This window comes from Dipteris shenzhenensis, chromosome 9 (assembly GCF_047967505.1).
Source record: "Dipteris shenzhenensis isolate YYH24624 ecotype China chromosome 9, Dip_SZ_1.0, whole genome shotgun sequence".
NCBI classification, from domain to species: Eukaryota; Viridiplantae; Streptophyta; class Polypodiopsida; order Gleicheniales; family Dipteridaceae; genus Dipteris; species Dipteris shenzhenensis.
In genome coordinates this window covers 20,639,239-20,656,923 of record NC_141604.1, presented here as the reverse complement: position 1 = coordinate 20,656,923, position 17,685 = coordinate 20,639,239, and the positions used below count along the sequence as shown (strand labels likewise).

General features: G+C 45.4%; 1 protein-coding gene across 3 annotated transcripts in view; it reads left to right on the top strand.

Moving 5' to 3' along the window:
* The window catches only part of LOC147898350 (protein PSK SIMULATOR 1-like), a 171,742-nt gene that overhangs the window by 24,379 nt on the left and 129,678 nt on the right, over positions 1-17,685 (top strand). The gene's annotated exons all lie outside the window — the stretch shown is intronic.

The window sequence follows — 17,685 nt, the reverse complement described above, 5'->3', positions numbered from 1 at the left end:
GGGGGGGAGAGCAGGGGGGGGGAGAGCGTGGGGAGGGAGGGGGGCGGGGGAGGAGAAGGGGGCGGGGGGGTTGGCGGGGGAGAGGGAGGGCGGAGGAGAAGGGGGCAGCGGGGAGGGGGAGAGCAGCGGGGGGGGAGAGGGAGGGCGAGGGGGGGGCGGGGGAGGAGAAGGGGGTGGGGGGGCTGGTGGGGGAGAGGGAGGGCGGATGAGAAGGGGGCAGTGGGGAGGGGGCAGCGGGGGAGGGGAGAGGAGAAAGGGGCAGCGGGGAGGGGGGCAGCGGGGGGGGGCGGGTCTGGCGAGGGAGAGGGATGACGGGGGAGGGGACGGGGGAGGAGAAGGGGGGCGGGGGGGCTGACGGGTGGGGGAGAGGTTGGGCAGGGAGGGAGAGGTACGGGGTAGTGGGGGGGGGGAGAGGGAGGGCGGAGAGGAGGAAGGGGAGAGGGAGGGTGCGGGAGGAGGGAGAGGGGGCTGGCGAGAGGGGAGGGAGAGGAGGAGCAGCGAGGGGGGGAGAGGGGGGGGCAGCGAGGGGGAGGGAGAGGGGGCTGGCTGAGAGAGGGAGAGGGAGAGGGGGCTGGCTGAGAGAGGGAGAGGGGAGGGCAGTAGCTCACGGGGAGGAGCAGCAGCTCAGGTTGGCGAGGATGGTGGCAAATTTTGAATTGGCAAGATTACAAAATTTGAGTTCTTTTCCTCCACGTTAGAGAGAGAGTGGAGAGAGAATTATGACGGGAACTAAAGTGGGGGCAGATTGCAATGCAAAGGGGGATAGATGGCCAGTCCCGGGAAAGGGGAACTCGCAGGTGGGGGCAGATTTGAGCTGTTGCAAGGGAGTAGATGGTGAGGCAAGGGAAAGATGGCGAGGCAAGAGAAGGGGAAGATGGCAAGGCAGGAGAAAAGAGAAACACAGGTGGGGGGCAGATTGTAGATGGCAGGTGAGGGGGCCAGAGGCGGCGAGGTGCCAAGGGGAGGGAGAAAACCGCCTAGAGGGGTGCAAATGTGCACTAAAGAGGGGGTAGATGACGAGGAGGGGGGAGAAAGTGAAATCTCAAGGTGAGGCAAGTAGGGGAAAGTTGGAGAGGGACGGGGGTGATTTGGACAGGGGGCGAAGGACGATTTGCAAGTAGACACAGCGGGGACACATGGTGAGAGGGGGGATCTTGGAGGGGGGGTGCGATTTGCAGAAGGGGATAGTTGGAGAGAGAGGGGGTGATTTGCAAAAGGGGGCAGTTGGAGAGGGAGGGGTCAATCTGCAAGAGGGGGGAGTTGGAGAGGGAGGGGGTGATTGAAACCATGTCTCCGTCATCCACATCCAACCCCAATCCAATATCCACTTCCACCAATCATGTGAAGGTGGATTTTATACCCTCTAGACAACCTGATGTACTAATCCCAACATTCCCCCTCAATACGAGTTGGATAGAGTATTGCACTAACATATGGTGATAAAACGGAATACCCTTTATCAATAATAGGAATTTATAAGGTTTTGGATTTTTTTTTGGGGCAAAAAAGAGACTTCTATTAAGTAAGAAGGAAACTCGCTAGAGCAAGCTTTGAGTGGAAATACATCATGCTAAGCATGTAATAAAAACACTTTAAAAAAATGAGGTAGAAAGAAACCAAGGCTGAGGCTGAAAATGCCAACTCAACCCTGTAGAAGTCTCAGCAAGGAAGGGAGAGTCTCTCCAATCCCTGAGAAAAGTAACTCTCCTGGAGGAGGCTGCTCGAGAGGATCCTTGCATGGTTGCCATATGGCCATCAGAGTGTGTACCGTATCTGTCCAAGTACTGGCGAAGATCTGAGAAGGGTGAACCTGAGAACCCTCCATAGCCTCAGTGCATCTGGCTCTCCAAATGTGCCATGCTACAATGCTAGCTAAAACCTCCCATGGAGAGTCAATCGAGAAATGCGCAGCTCTGAAGAGAGTGGTCGGAACATCCTCTAAAGAGCACGACTCCACAAAGTGTCGTCGGATGTGTAGAGCCCAAGACGAGTCATGTCTCTCGAAGAAAACCTGGGGCCCTGAAAGAGTGAGCCAAGCCACTGATCCGCAGGTCATGTAGAAGGGTAGGCGAACAAAAGTGCTGAAAAGTCTTGCAATCCCCTTCCATATGATTCTCGCCTATCTACAATCCCAAAGGCAGTGCTGTACTGTCTCCGAAGCAGAAAGGCAATGAGGGCAAGTAGGGTTGGCCCCATGAATAGAAAGCCAAAAGAAGAGAGTGATTTTTCTATTCCGGTGGGATTTCCAGAGCCTTTGCCAAAAAATTTTCTGCAAGTCTGCAGAAATTTGAAAATTCTCCCAATGAGTAGCTCTGGTGGGCCTCCAACCCCTACAGCTGAGCTGGAATTTCCTGGCATTACTGACCGTGTAACGAAAGAAGGGGATTCCTTTCTCTCGGTGCCCTTCATCTATCCACTCCCATTCCCCAGGGTCCCACTGCAAAAACTTAATTGGGACACCTCCATAGAGCCACAGCCTCCATGAGCCCAGGGTAATGAGTAGCGGGTCAGGATCCAAGTACCACTGTGAAAGAGAGCCATGCTCCACGAAGCCCACTACCCTGACTGGCTGAAACGGTACCTACATCAATATATCATCTATGGACTTGGACAGCCTGCCCCTCGAAGAAACATCAAAGACTAGGGCATCCTCATGTGTGTTCCGTAAAGCAATCACCTGCAAAGGAATGCTCGATCTGGAAAATGCCCCCATCCAGGTGGAACAAGTAATAGGCATGTCATATGTGTCCACCCAATCCAATGGCAAGGCTGCAACAATCTATTGAATTCTTACTGCACTCCCTCTGAGATTATGAACCACCTGGGCCTGACGGTCTGTAGGAAGCCTCTTGAAGGCTTTCCATGCTCCCACAGTAGATGCAGGGCCCCTCTCCCATCTGGGTCTATGTAAAGAGAAGCTCCAAGTGGTCTGCCATGCTCATCCAAAATACTATCGTTCCACATGATAGGCTGCCTTTCAATCTCTTCACGGGTGGACGGGGAAATCTTGCGAAGAGTACTCCTGAAACTGGCCCATGCTTTCAGTATAGAAACCATAAGAGGGGAAGAAGGAGATCTGAGGTGGGCTGTGGTGAAAACCCATCTGGTACTGTGTGTCCAATCCTCTCCTGAAGTGGGCATGCGAGACTATGCATCTGATAAAGAAATCCTTCCAAGGCTCTTGCCCTGGCATAAGTCCTCTCACAACGACCTTGCAGAGTAAGGCTCTGCAGTAAGGCTCTGCACTGTAGATCCGGGTTGATGATATTCAAACCCCCTTCTCTTGTACAAAGAATCCAGGTCTCCCAAGCCACCCTGGCCGGAACATCAGTTGTGCCATCCAGACCACTCCATAAAAAGTTTCGTCGTACAGGCCTCTTAAGCTGAGTGATACAATCCCTAGAGTGGAACCAACAAGTGGAACCAACAAGAGCATACAAACCAAGTTGTGGCTAGAAGAACCTGGTTAACCACCACCACTCTAGATGCCGATTCAAGTTTGGCTGAGCTTCAGAAAAGGAGCTTTCTTTTGATGCTCTCCAACACCGAAGCAAACTGTTGTGAAGGAGAGCCCACCCCGACCTGGCAGCCCAAATATCTAACGGAGACACCCCTCTGTACCCAAGTGATCATTACCCCAATCCGGGGTGTCTTGAAAGCTGCAATATGTTGAGTATCTGGGTCCGTGATGAGCATATCATCCACATATAAAATCAGCACTAAGAAATCAGATCCACTCCCACGGAGATAAAGAGTGGGCTCTGTGGGGCTATTCTGAAAACTAAGAGATAGTAAGTGTGCATGAATTTTGGCATACCATGGCTTGAGTGCTTGCTCCAAACCATAAAGGGCTTTTCTAAGCCCGCATACCTTGTTTTTAGAATTAACAACTTCAAAGCCAGGAGGTTGTGTGACATAGACTTCTTCCTATAGATCCCCATGAAGAAAAGCAATTTTGATGTCAAGTTGGTGCACTTGCCAATGGTGATGGGCTGCAATGGCAATGACACATCTAATGGTAGTAATCCTGGATGTGGGAGCAATTGTCTCCTCAAAGTCAATGCCTTGTTGTTGGGCATACCCCTTCGCAACAAGACGGGCTTTGTATCAATCTATGCTGCCATCAGATTTCCTTTTTAATTTGTAGACCCACTGGGTACCGATGGCATGCTTGCCAGGAGGGAGATCTACTAATTCCCATGTGTCATTTTTGGAAATGGATTGTAACTCAGCTCTCATTGCATCCATCCACTCTTTGCTGTCAAAAGCATCTTTATGGCACAAAGGCTCTTCTTTGCAAGCTGTAGCAAGGAGTGCAAACTCAACAAAGTGACCATGCATCTGTCTATTCCCTGATCTTGTCCGGGCAGCAAAAGGCTGATCTTGTTTGCTGTCCCTCAATGTATCAAGAAGCCATCTAGGAACTTGCCTTTGCTGTCTATTGACAGCTATTTCTTCAATCACTGCATCATGAATAGTGGGATCATTTTGTGTTGGAAGAGAAACCTGCAAATCAGCATGGGGTAGTGGCTGATCATTGCTTGTTGGAGGGCCTACAGGAGGCTCATGTTGCTGGTCACAGTCTTCTTCTGAGGAAGGCAGAGGTAACCAAGAGTCAAAGGCATCAAACATGTCAACATCTGGCTTAGCTTTGCAGTCCACAAGAGGAGAAGCTGAATGTTCAGCAAAGATTACATCTCTACTGACAATAATCTTCCCAGTATTTGGTTGGTATAACCAATACCCTTTGCTCTCCTGACTGTAACCAATAAATATGCATTTGATTGCCTTGTCATCAAGCTTATGTCTCAGCTGAGATGGCACATGAACATATGCAAGAGACCCAAAAACTCTCATGTGTGAAAGTGAAGGCTTCCTGCCTTTCCATGCTTCATAAGGTGTAACAGTCTTCAATGCCCTTGTAGGTGAAAGTGTTCAATCGACATTGTACTAAATCTTCGGCATGACATGTTCTTGTTGTCCATCCATTGTAAAATAGCTCAGATAGCCAGTCCATTTCTAAGATCTTGCAAGTGTAAGTAATCTTTGTTTTCCTTAATTGCCTACAACTTACAAAGAAATCAACAAAGCATGGAAATGGAAGAAACCAAGTCCCATCTTGACTGTTCCTGAGTTGGGGGAGTAGTAGCAGGAGTGCTAGAAGATAAGGCATCAGGAGGAGTACTGCCTGTAGAGGGACCAGCAGTAGAGGCAACCAATGTAGCATTGGTTAGCCTCAGATCAACCCCAGAAATAATATTTCACAAATGCTTTGCAACAAGAATATGTTTCATGAGATAAGACCACATCGGATAGTTGGTGCCATTCAACTTATCATCTTCACGAAGAATGCCAAATAGATCTTGATTGTTCCCAGCCATAGCAAATGTGTACCCTGAAAGAGACTTGAAAACTCAAAAGCCTCAAGGCTATCACTGCAAAGAGCTGGCTGTCCTAAAATGACAGCAAATATCTGCAAATTTCCAACCCAAATCAAAGGGCAAATGCAGATCTTACCCAATGTATAGCCTCAAGGCTTTAAACTGCAAAAGTAGAATTTACTGTCCCAAACACCAGTTGAAATTGAGCTCCCAACACAAAAGCCCCAAATTTTGTTGACCTAAGTGATGACGTGGCACAATGTGACAGTCTTGAACATGAAATTAACTGAAAACTTCAATTTTTGGAAGGATTTCAGTTGTCAACCTTGTCCAAAGTATTGTATTGACAGGTTGAAAGTCCAGATGTCAACAGCCCTAAATTTTCTGTTGGAAATTAGGGTTTGACAGTAAAAACTGTCAAAAAACAGTAAAAAACAGCAAAGTAGCTTGTGGATAGCAAAAGATAGTTGAATCTGCTGGAACAGGTTCTCAAATGCAAGTACACTCTTCCACGAGATGGGAGCAGCCAATAGAAGCTTCAGAGGAGTAGCTGGAGAGGAGACGCCTTCTGGAGAAGGTAAGTCGCCACCTTCTAGTGCCACGAACTGAAGGTTGAAGCTCAAATCTGGCGGGAGATGGATCCCAAGTTAGTTGCCTAGTTGAGAGGGCCACCTGTGAGTGTGATGGAGCTGGATAAAGGGCTGTAGCAGCAGCTCGAGATGAAAAGGCAGCAGCAGCAGGGCTGGAAATGCCTCAAATCAGCCTCGAACTGAGTGTAGAGCTGCAAGGCACCCCTGGAACAAGTCGCGACTGGTAGGCGCCTCGTGTAGAAGCAGTTCGAAGTAATTTCCAGCGATGAAAGGCCTTGAACTGACCACGAAGAGCTGATATGGTCCACGAAAAAACTGGAGCTAGGTCCTAGAGCAGTCGCCTCAGCTTGGAAACAGCAATGAGGCACTTTGTGACGACAAAAAATCTTTGGAAGCCTTGGACAGCAGCTGGAGGAGACGTATGGGATCCGTACGTATCTGTACGGACGCCCGTATAGGTGTACGGACTGTACGGGGACAGGAAGCAGATCCAGGCTCTGATACCACTATAGGATCGATAGGCAAAAGAGAGAATACAAGGTACAAGGAGTCTACAACCAGACGGAATTTTACTCTCCAAGGCTCTTCCTCACTCCCTCTCTCTGAAGATACACTAGGGCCCAGGACAAATTGTCGGGCTGGACCCCCCCGAAGGTCTTTATTAATTGCAGAAATTCTGTTACAGAAGTTCAGCTTAGAGCTGTCTCGTAAGTCTCTCCTTCTTCAAAACGTGAAAAATCCACTTTTACAAGAGCTTCAAGCTCCATTCAAATTGGCAACATGCCACTTGTCTAAAATCTAGACTAAATCCTATTACAAGCCTCTAAGGGCCATTCTGGAGTCTTCAAAGCTCTCGGTCACACGAACCGCCTCCTAGATGCTTGTCAGGCTCCCATTTCGCTTAGGAAAAAATAGTCCTTCCTAGTACCTGCAACAATTAATTAAAGCACACCACCATGGTACCCATTAATTGTTAGCGCTTTGCATGCAAATAAAGCACTGTGGACTAATCCTAGTCACGGTGGGCGTCCCCACTGAACACATGTGCACATCAAAACAAATATATATACAAATAAACATATATATATATTTTCTCTGGTTGACTAGGGTCAACACTCTTGATTATAATTAAAGAGCTTTGACTAAGGGTCAAGGTGCCTTAATTATAGCCAAGTCTCTCCAACCGAAGTTGGCACATCTTGGTTAACCGGGGTTAACCCTCTTGGCGCATGCCAAGTCTTGTTGACCGAAGTCAACACTCTCTGACCGCAGTCAGGTTTACTTGACTGGAGTCAAGTATCTTTGACCGTAGTCAATCCTTTGACCATTAAAATAACTCTTTGACCATAATTAATACATATAAAACTCTTTAATTATGATCAAATAAATGGTCAAGTGTACTTTGACTTAGGATATTTACATTATGGTGACATCCCCTCGGCTTCTATTCAGTTGACCTCAACTGAAAAGCTTCCTTGTAAACACCCAAAAGCTGTGGATGATCGGATAACATGTCTTCGTCCATCCACTTGGCATCTAATGCGGTGTAATTCTTGAATTTTTCAAGATACCTATAAAATTCCTTACCCTGAGGGCCTTTACGTACAGTATGGTACACAATTTGCTCTGGCTGAAGGACTTCCTCCAGCTCATCCACTTCTAGTGGATCCTCTGATACTGGTTCTGTAGGCTCTGGTCCTTGAAATTTCTTTAGAAGACTCACATGGAATGCATTGTGAATCCTCCAATGCTCTGTCAATGCTAATCTGTATGCAACCTCATTTATTCTTTCTGTAACCCTAAAAGGGCCATTAACTTTGTATACACTTTCTGTTTGCCTTTAAACTTGCGGAGCCTAGCTTTTTCATACCTCAAAAGTACCCAGTCCCCTTCCTTTAGATCTAGCTGTCTCCTATGTTTATCTGCAGCTCTTTTATGTTTCTCTTGAGACCTTTCAATTGCTGTCCGGACTTGGCTATAAGCTGTCTGGAGGTCTCTCACAAACTGATCAGCTGCAAATATTTCATCTTTGGTCCTCAATATAGGTGGCAAAATCACTTTCCCATATATGATTTCAAAACGGGCTTTCCCTGTAGAGCTATGTATTGTATTATTGTAAGCAAACTCTACCAACGGTAGGTACTTTTCCCTGTCTGAACTTTGGTCACCTACGTAGCATTTCAGCATATCCAAAATGGTAGAATTTGCTACTTCACTTTGACCATCTGTCTGGGGATGGAAAGAAGAAGAAAAATTCAGATTCATCCCCATGTTATCAAATAAAGCTCTCCAGAATAGACTGGTCATTTTGGGATCTCGATCACTAACAATGGACTTAGGCATACCATGATGTTTAAAGATCTGTGCCATGAACAGCTTAGCCATATGATCTGCCTTTATGGTTTTGCGAACCGAAAGGAAATGAGCTTGTTTGCTGAATCTGTCAATGATAGTCCAAATCCCATCATTCCCTGACTTTGATCTCGGCAAATCAAAAATAAAGTCCATTGTAATACTTTCCCATGGTGCCTGAGGCATGGGAAGAGGCATAAGTAGGCCAGGTGCCTTCCGTCTATCATACTTCACTTTCTGACACGTAAGGCATTCCGTAACAAACTGATGTATATCTTTCCGCATTCCTGGCCAAAAGAAATATCTCTCCAGGGCTAGAGTTGTTGCTGTAATTCCTCTATGTCCAGCATAGGGAGGTGCATGGCATTCCCCCAAAATCTTTTTCCTCATCTCCTGGGTGATGCATAGGCAATCATCTTTCATTAAATACCCATCTTTCAGGGAATAGTGACTGGTGGATTGCCCTTCTTGCATCTGCTGTAAAATTTCACCAAAATCAGAATCATGAGCATATTGTTCCCTCATGCCTTCCAGGTCCTGATGATAAGCAATAGTTACATTATTGACCTGGGGTCTTCGGGACAAGGCATCTGCCACTCTGTTCCGAATTCCTGGGGTATGGACAATCTGAAAATGATACATTGACAGCATGTTTGCCCATTTCATATGCTTCTCTGAAAGCTTGGTCTGAGTCAAAAAGTATTTCAGACTTTGGTGATCTGTTTTGACAGTAAAATCTGCACCCAAAAGATAATGTTTCCATGTATGGATGGCATGAATTACAGCCAATAACTCTTTCTCATAGATTCCTAAATATCTTTCCGCATCCCGAAGTCGTCTGCTTTCATAGGCTACTACATGACCATTCTGATGCAATGCAGCCCCAACACATTCTCCACAAGCATCGCAATCCACATCAAAAGACTGATACAGATCCGGAACTACCGGAATAGGCTCTGTGGTCAACTTTTCCTTGAGTGTATTGAATGCTTTCTTCTGTGATAATCCCCATGTGAAGGCTGCATTTTTCTTAGTGAGGTCATGTAATGGAGCTGCGATATCAGCAAAATGTCTGATAAACCTTCTATAGTAAGAACACAAGCCTAAAAAGCTTCGAACTTCATGCACAGTTTTCAGCTCTGGCCATTCCTGAATGGCACGGATCTTCGCTGGATCCATTTGTATCCCATTCTTGGATATTATATGCCCCAGATAGTGGAGGACTTCCAGGAAGAATTCACTTTTCTTGCTGTTTGCATAGAGCTGATGATTTCTCAGCTCTTGAAACACTATAGCAAGATGTTCTCTGTGGTCTTCCTCTGTCTTAGAAAAAACTAAGATATCATCAAAGAAAGTACCCGTAAAATGCCTGTACTTCCCGAAGATACGATCCATCATTCTATTGAATGTGGCTGGAGCATTTGTCAACCCAAAAGGCATCACTAAGTATTCATACAACCCGAATGTAGTGCGGAATGCTGTCTTGTGCACATCCTGAGGCTGTATCCTCACTTGGTGGTAGCCACTCTTTAAGTCTATCCTGCTGAAAACTGAAGCTCCATTTAATTGATCTAGGACATCATCGATACGCGGAATAGGGAATCTATTCTTGATGGTCATTTTGTTCAGTGCGCGATAATCGACGCACATACGGAATGAACCATCTTTCTTCTCTGTACTAACAGTACAGGGGAACAGAAAGGAGACGAGCTGGGCTGAATCAACCCTTTGGACAGCAAGTCCTGTACCTGAGCCATGATCTCCTCCCTCTGAGTCGCACTGACTCTATAAGGGGGTCTATTTGGTGGTTCACTACCAAGCATTAACTCTATCTGATGATCTTCAGGTCTCTCTGGGGGTAACTCCCCTGGCAAAACATCAGAAAAGCAATCTTTAAAGTTTACAAGAAACTGAAACTTATCTTTGTCTGCATCATTCATTCCAGCATGCATATCATTCTCTTTTTCTTTTACAAAAACCATGTACGCAGAAATTGCAGACTTTATTGCTTTACCGCATGAAACATCAGATACAATGGGGATAGTGTCCCCTTTATTCCTGGCAATTAAACGCTGATTTTTCCCCCTATGCACAAATTCCAGCACTCTTTCAGGAAGAGTCAACTTCATTGCCTTGCGGTGAAACCAAGGCATCCCCAAAACTACATCATAATGTTTCAGTGGAGAAATGAAGAAGTCTTCCTGATCCACATAACTCTGAACATGAAGACGGAGCTTCCCTATCAAGGGAGTAACTGGCACAGGATTCCCACAAAACATTTGATCGGCATCCAAAGCCCTGCCTAACTCTTCCGTCTTTATTCCCAGCCTCAGGGCTAGATCCTCTGATATGAAATTATCAGTAGCCCCTGGATCAAATAAAATTAGCGCTTGCTGGTCTCTAACTTTGCCCCATGATAGCAGTAATTCTCGTTCTTCTGGGTTCAAAGCATGACCCAGTATATCAGGAATTCCTCCTGCCATTGGCTTTTGCGGTCCTCGTGGCTTCTCTGCCTCTTTTCCCTTCGATGTTGAAGGCTTTTCTGGGCACTGGGCAGCCACATGCCCCTCTTTACCGCACCTGAAGGATTTCCCATCTCTACGGAATTCCGCTATCTGTTCAGGGGTGAATAGAGATTTGCCCTTATAAGTCTTTGAAAACTGAGTACCCCTCGGCTTCTGAGGCTGAAACCCTTTCTTTTCAGCCTTGGGGGACTCTTTCTTTTCTGATTTTATAAAATCAGTTTTCTTTTTATCAGCACGTCCTGCATGCAAGGATGGCACTGTAGATGGATCTTGTAGCGGCACAAGACTCGCTACTGAGGCTGAATGCATAAGATCTTGAATATTCTTTGCCCCCAAAGCATTCACTACTGCCTGAATTCTTGGAGTGAGACCTGCTCTGTACTTCCTCATCTGGGTGCCTTTGGAGATCTTTTTGAACGGTGCAACCTGCAAATAAGCATCCCAGAACTTTTGGTTGTACCCATCCACTGTATCTCCTGCATCCATGTGCAAGCTGTCCCAATCTTGAAGAACATGGTCTCTAAACTGTTTAGGCATGAACTGCTGGTAGAAGGCTTTCTTGAAGCCCTTCCACTTCCTTGGGGATGACCCATTTGTGGTCAGTGCACTCCACCATGCACTAGCCGTTGCTGTCAAATGTAAACTGACCATTCTTAATTTGGAGGATTCTGAAAATTTTTCTGTAACCGAATGCAGCATCAAACTGTCTGATAAAGTGCAATGCTTTGTCTGTATGACCATACTGTCCATTGTAGGTCATAAACTTGACAGATTTTCCTCCCTCTTTAAATTCCCTGGTCGCTTTGGAAGACTTTCTCTTCCCAGACTTCTCGTGTTTCCTTCTTTTCCTGGATGGTTTATCTGATAAGGAAGAAGAAGACACAGAAGTCGAACTCGAGGTAGACGGTGATGGACTAGGAGATCGGTGATGATGCCTCGATCTCTTTTTACTATGGGACCGTCTCCTATGAGATCTATGAAATCTCTCTCTCTCAGACTGTACACGAGAGTGTGCCTCCGGCATTGGCACGTCATATACTGGATTAGGCATAGCTTCTGCTTGAAACAAATGCTGAGCCCTGGGATCCCTTTTTAGATTTTCCAGCTCTTGTATACGAGTGCGTACCATTTGTTCAAATTCTTGTTGAGTTTGCGACACATTTCTCTGTCCTGGATGTACATCCCTATCTTGTGAATCCCACTGGATAGGTGATTGATCCATATTCTGAGATCTGCAGATTTCTCACACAGTGCGGGTAACTGATGCACACTACCTTTGCTTTTCCAACAGAAAAGGTACCTCAACAAGAGGTGTTTTGCATTTACAATCTATGCCAGTACTGGCTGTCAGTTCAAGGCATATACCCACACAATTGCCAAAGCATCAACAATTTATATTCCCCTTTTCTGGCTGCTGCAGATGGCTTCAAAAGGCATCTGTTTCCCCTTCTCTGTGCACAAAGGCATGCATCTCTTTTATTTCTGCAAAACTCTGATTTTCTCTGTTTTCTGCTGATTTTCTGACAGTAAAATGATTACCAGATAGGTGGGCATTGATGGCAAAACTGTCTCTGCAACTCTCTCTTTTTTTTTTTGGTGAACAGTGACCAGATGGGTAACTACTGGTTACATTAACCAGATCAGTCCTGTTCTGGTCTGGTTAGATGTCTGTAACTTGGCCACTAACTGAACCAAACTGGTTAACTGCACCAGTCCAGTCTGGTTAGGCTGTCCTCTGACCAGATCCCTAACCAGGGTCAGCTAATTGCAGTTAATTTGAACAAGGTCACACTAACCACAGGTCTGCCAGCCTGGCTGCCACGTGTCAGTGTGCCACGTCAGCTCTGAGCTGTGGATGCCACGTGTACTGCCACGTCATCACCATGCATATGCTGCCACGTCAGCATCCACACGTGTCTGCCACGTCAGCTCTGTGCATGCCACGTGTCTGCTTAGGTGGCACCCTGGCCACGTCAGCAACAGCCAAAGGTTTCAAACCTTGGCTATGCAGGAGTCGTCGCGCGTCGCGCCTGCATCCTGATCACCTTTGCAGCACCTACGCCCGTGCAGGGGATCGACGAAAGAAAACCTACAAATCCCGTCAGAAAGAAGCTCACGCCTTCCGGTTTAACGTTTGTATCTCTGTGAAAACAGATGGGCGGCGCAGGCATCCCCGTGAAGGCATCTCTTCGTCCGTGATGATCATTCGAATCCCGTCATGATCTCCCGTAAGATTTCGTCAAGCTCGTTCCACGTCAATTCCCTTCTGTCGCAGCTAACAGGCAGCGCTCCACCGACCTACCAACTAGCACCTCTCGGGTCCACACCTTCGTCTGCCATCATCGGACCTATGGTAGTGGAGTTCATTCGCGCTATCGATAGCCACTTCGTCGTCTGCTCACTACTTGTATCGACGTCCAGACCGATAGCTTTATTGGCAGCTCTTCTTGCGCTATGCCATCACTTATTTTGCGTCACAGACCTGCACTCTTCAACCTTACTTGGATCGTCACAGTTTAAGGAAACTGTGAGACCACGCTTTGATACCAATACAACCAGACGGAATTTTACTCTCCAAGGCTCTTCCTCACTCCCTCTCTCTGAAGATACACTAGGGCCCAGGACAAATTGTCGGGCTGGACCCCCCCCGAAGGTCTTTATTAATTGCAGAAATTCTGTTACAGAAGTTCAGCTTAGAGCTGTCTCGTAAGTCTCTCCTTCTTCAAAACGTGAAAAATCCACTTTTACAAGAGCTTCAAGCTCCATTCAAATTGGCAACATGCCACTTGTCTAAAATCTAGACTAAATCCTATTACAAGCCTCTAAGGGCCATTCTGGAGTCTTCAAAGCTCTCGGTCACACGAACCGCCTCCTAGATGCTTGTCAGGCTCCCATTTCGCTTAGGAAAAAATAGTCCTTCCTAGTACCTGCAACAATTAATTAAAGCGCACCACCATGGTACCCATTAATTGTTAGCGCTTTGCATGCAAATAACGCACTGTGGACTAATCCTAGTCACGGTGGGCGTCCCCACTGAACACATGTGCACATCAAAACAAATATATATACAAATAAACATATATATATTTTTTCTCTGGTTGACTAGGGTCAGCACTCTTGATTATAATTAAAGAGCTTTGACTAAGGGTCAAGGCGCCTTAATTATAGCCAAGTCTCTCCAACCGAAGTTGGCACATCTTGGTTAACCGGGGTTAACCCTCTTGGCGCATGCCAAGTCTTGTTGACCGAAGTCAACACTCTCTAACCGCAGTCAGGTTTACTTGACTGGAGTCAAGTATCTTTGACCGTAGTCAATCCTTTGACCATTAAAATAACTCTTTGACCATAATTAATACATATAAAACTCTTTAATTATGATCAAATAAATGGTCAACTGTACTTTGACTTAGGATATTTACATTATGGTGACAGACTCAATGAGAATCAGCCGTCACGTCAACTAGAGTAATAGAAAAGAAAGAGTACAAAGTACTTGTACCTAGACCTAGGACTAAGTGTCCTAGGTGTCACATCGGACTAAGTGTCCTATGCGGCCTAAAAGGCACTAAAACTTTAAGTGCCTATATTTATGCCTACAAGGCACATGCCATGGCCTATAGGGCATCACTAGAACCATTAGAAGATGGCCTACACTTTCTCCTTCAATGTCTTTAGTGAAATTGCTCGAAAAAAGATCCTGGCTTATATGATATAAACTTCAGCCTCTGTGCAATCTCTTCAAAAATAATATTCACTCCTGATCTTCCATTCACTATTACACTTGATATAGTGTGCTTCTTAATTTGGATAGTAGTTACCGGAACTTCCCAATCAACTACCAGCGTATCAATCACAAGCACAGTGGCTAAGGATTGCACTTCCTTTGGATGCTCAGATGACTCCTTGATCTGCTGAGCAAAGAAGTCATGACAGTATGGAGCTATTCGCATGACTTGCATCATGCACAGAATGGCGAAGCAAACTCTATCTCCTGTGACAGCCAGAGTTGCATTGCCATAGCCAACAATCCTGACTTTCATGCTCGCATGAAACACATTGAAAACCATTATCATTATGAACGGGATTGTATTTTTGATGGCTTCATTGATCTCATCTATTGTCCATCTGAGGACAATGTGGCGATATCTTCACCAAAGCCCTGTCAACAGATCTTTTCTTACAACATTGACATGGCTTGGGGATCAGAGACATTCTCACAATGTCAAGGGGGGATGTGAAGTGATTCACAATGACATTGTTTTCATGTTCTCCCATAGGTTGCATATCCATCTGGATGAATTTGTGCAACCATGGGACTTTAGGTACTGCAGGGTACACCTGAGACATTTCCAAGGTACTTTCAGCCATATCTTTGAGGGGGGATTTTGTAAGAGATTACAAAGACTAAAGTACTGCAGGGTACACCTGAGACATTTCCAAGGTACTTTCAGCCATATCTTTGAGGGGGGATTTTGTAAGAGATTACAAAGATATGGTGTTGTAGGCATAAAGTCAACCCTATGGTTGACCAGTAGTACTTGGGTACTATATATACCAAGTACTTGTATTGTTTCATTTGAACATTTCTATTGGAGCTTTCTTGTGTGTGCACTCTTGCTCACTTGTGTTCACAACCTGTCTCCACTTTGTTCCTACATCTCTTTGATTTTGGATGGATGATAATGATCCAATTGAACCGCTCTATGTCAAGAGGTTGTTTGCTACCTGATTTATTTTTGTCACACTCGGCTTAACCTCCAATATGCCATCTCCCATTTGAGTAGGTTTATGCACAGACCTAGTACAAAGTATTGGCAGGCAGTGAAACATGGCTTCGGTAACTTGAAAGGCACTCAGACTCTGGGTCTCCTCTATGATGACATGTCTTCACTTACCATGCTTGCTTAAACCAATAGGTTAGGTGGACTTCATGCATTCTTGGTTCAGCAAGAAGCCGCCCATAGTTGCTACTTTTAGTTGTGAGGCTGATGTTGTGGGGTTGACAGACTAAATCAACATTATAACTTTAGTCAATTTTGAAGCACTTTGGTTTGACCAGCACAGCGCAGTCAGCCCAGTGTTACTTACCCAGCACATTTGCAAGTTGGAGGAGCATTTTGGAATTCCTTTTTAGCCAACAAATTTGATACATGTGTGATTTTTTGCTACTTTTGGGCATTTGAGCACCTAGTACATGTCTTGCAATACAACACAACATTTCAAGCTATTTTGACTTCTATTAAGTAGTAAAAAATACCCAAGAGAAAATGCTCATGGCAAGAGCACATCATGATTAGCATGAAAACCGAAACACCTTGAGTGGCTCAAAAACCTGCTCATCAAGAAGATCCAGTAAAGCTCTAACATTGAGGCTGAAAATGCCACCTCAAACCTATGGTGGACTCCAAGAAAAAAGGGGATCCTCTCCACTCCCTAAGGAAGATAGTCCTCCTAGCAGAGGCCGCCTGGGAAGGACCCTGCATGCTCAATCAAATGCCCATCAAAGTGTGTATAGTGCCTATCCAAATACTAGCCAAGCACATTGATATCAAATATCATTTCATATGTGAAAAGGTGAAAAAACAGCTAGTCCACATGATCTATTGTTCTACCAAGGACAATCCAATAGACATTTATTGTTCTACCAAGGACAGACTACATGATCTATTGTTCTACCAAGGACAATCCACATGATCTATTGTTCTACCAAGGACAATCCTGTGCTGGTACTGGTACCAGCATAGGATTCCATGCCTACTTCAGCTGCAGGGTCAGCCTGGGAGGTGATTTGCAGCATTACCCTATGGCGGATATGGTGTTCGCGATGTTCTTTTGTCCTTGGGGACCATTTATGCACGGAGCCTGACACTCTTGCTTCCATTTGGGCAGAGATTATCTTCACTCTTAGGAGTCAGTGGGAGCGGTGTACAGGCACCTCTTTGGCAGCTCGTGGGAGACTTATGTCCTTCATGAGGACATGGGACTGCTCTTTATTTTTTCACTTGACCCCTTTTGGGATGTCGTGGCATTTTAGACCACCTCCTTGGCTTTTTTGCCACATTGTTGAGGCTAGGTACTTTCTCTCCCACCTGATGTATGATTTGTTTTGAATGGAATATATCACTCTTTTATTCAAAAAAAAAATCCAATAGACATTTTCACGAAGGCTTTACCAAAGGAGGAATGTTTCCTATGCATGCATCTCCTTGGTATACAAAATAACTGTTTCTCCAAAGGGGGATTGATGATACTGATGATGCAATCTCCAACAATCAAGTCATACTCCTAGAACTATTCTAGATTATTGGGGGATTGTTGGGCTATGCCCAGGATGGATTGGATAATTTGCTCATGAGTTGTACTATCAAGTCTACTCTTAGATTACGACAAGTGTGTAACCAATGTCCAGGTCCTAGCTGATTTGTAGGGTCTAGATCCAAAATCTGAGTCCAGTTGAATGAATGAGTCTAGGGTCTCCTATCAGATGGTAAAATAATAATTTTGTGTACTATACATGTGGCACTATGCCACATGTCGCTTAATTTGGGCCTAGGGTTCAAGGTTTTCTACGAAATTCCCATTTCCTTTGTCTTTCAAACTGTGTGCAATTTCATGTGCAATTTCAGATTTTCTCCAACATTATGTGTTCTCTCCACTCTCACAAACTTCACAAAATGAAAGGAAGAGGTAGCACAACTTGAAGCAAGAGCCAATGGAAGCACAAGGTTGTATCAATGGAAATAGGAGATCATATCAATGGAAGTAGGAGATCATATCAATGGAAGCATGAGGTAATGAAAGCAAAAGCTACCAATGTGAATCACTTAAAGAGATTTA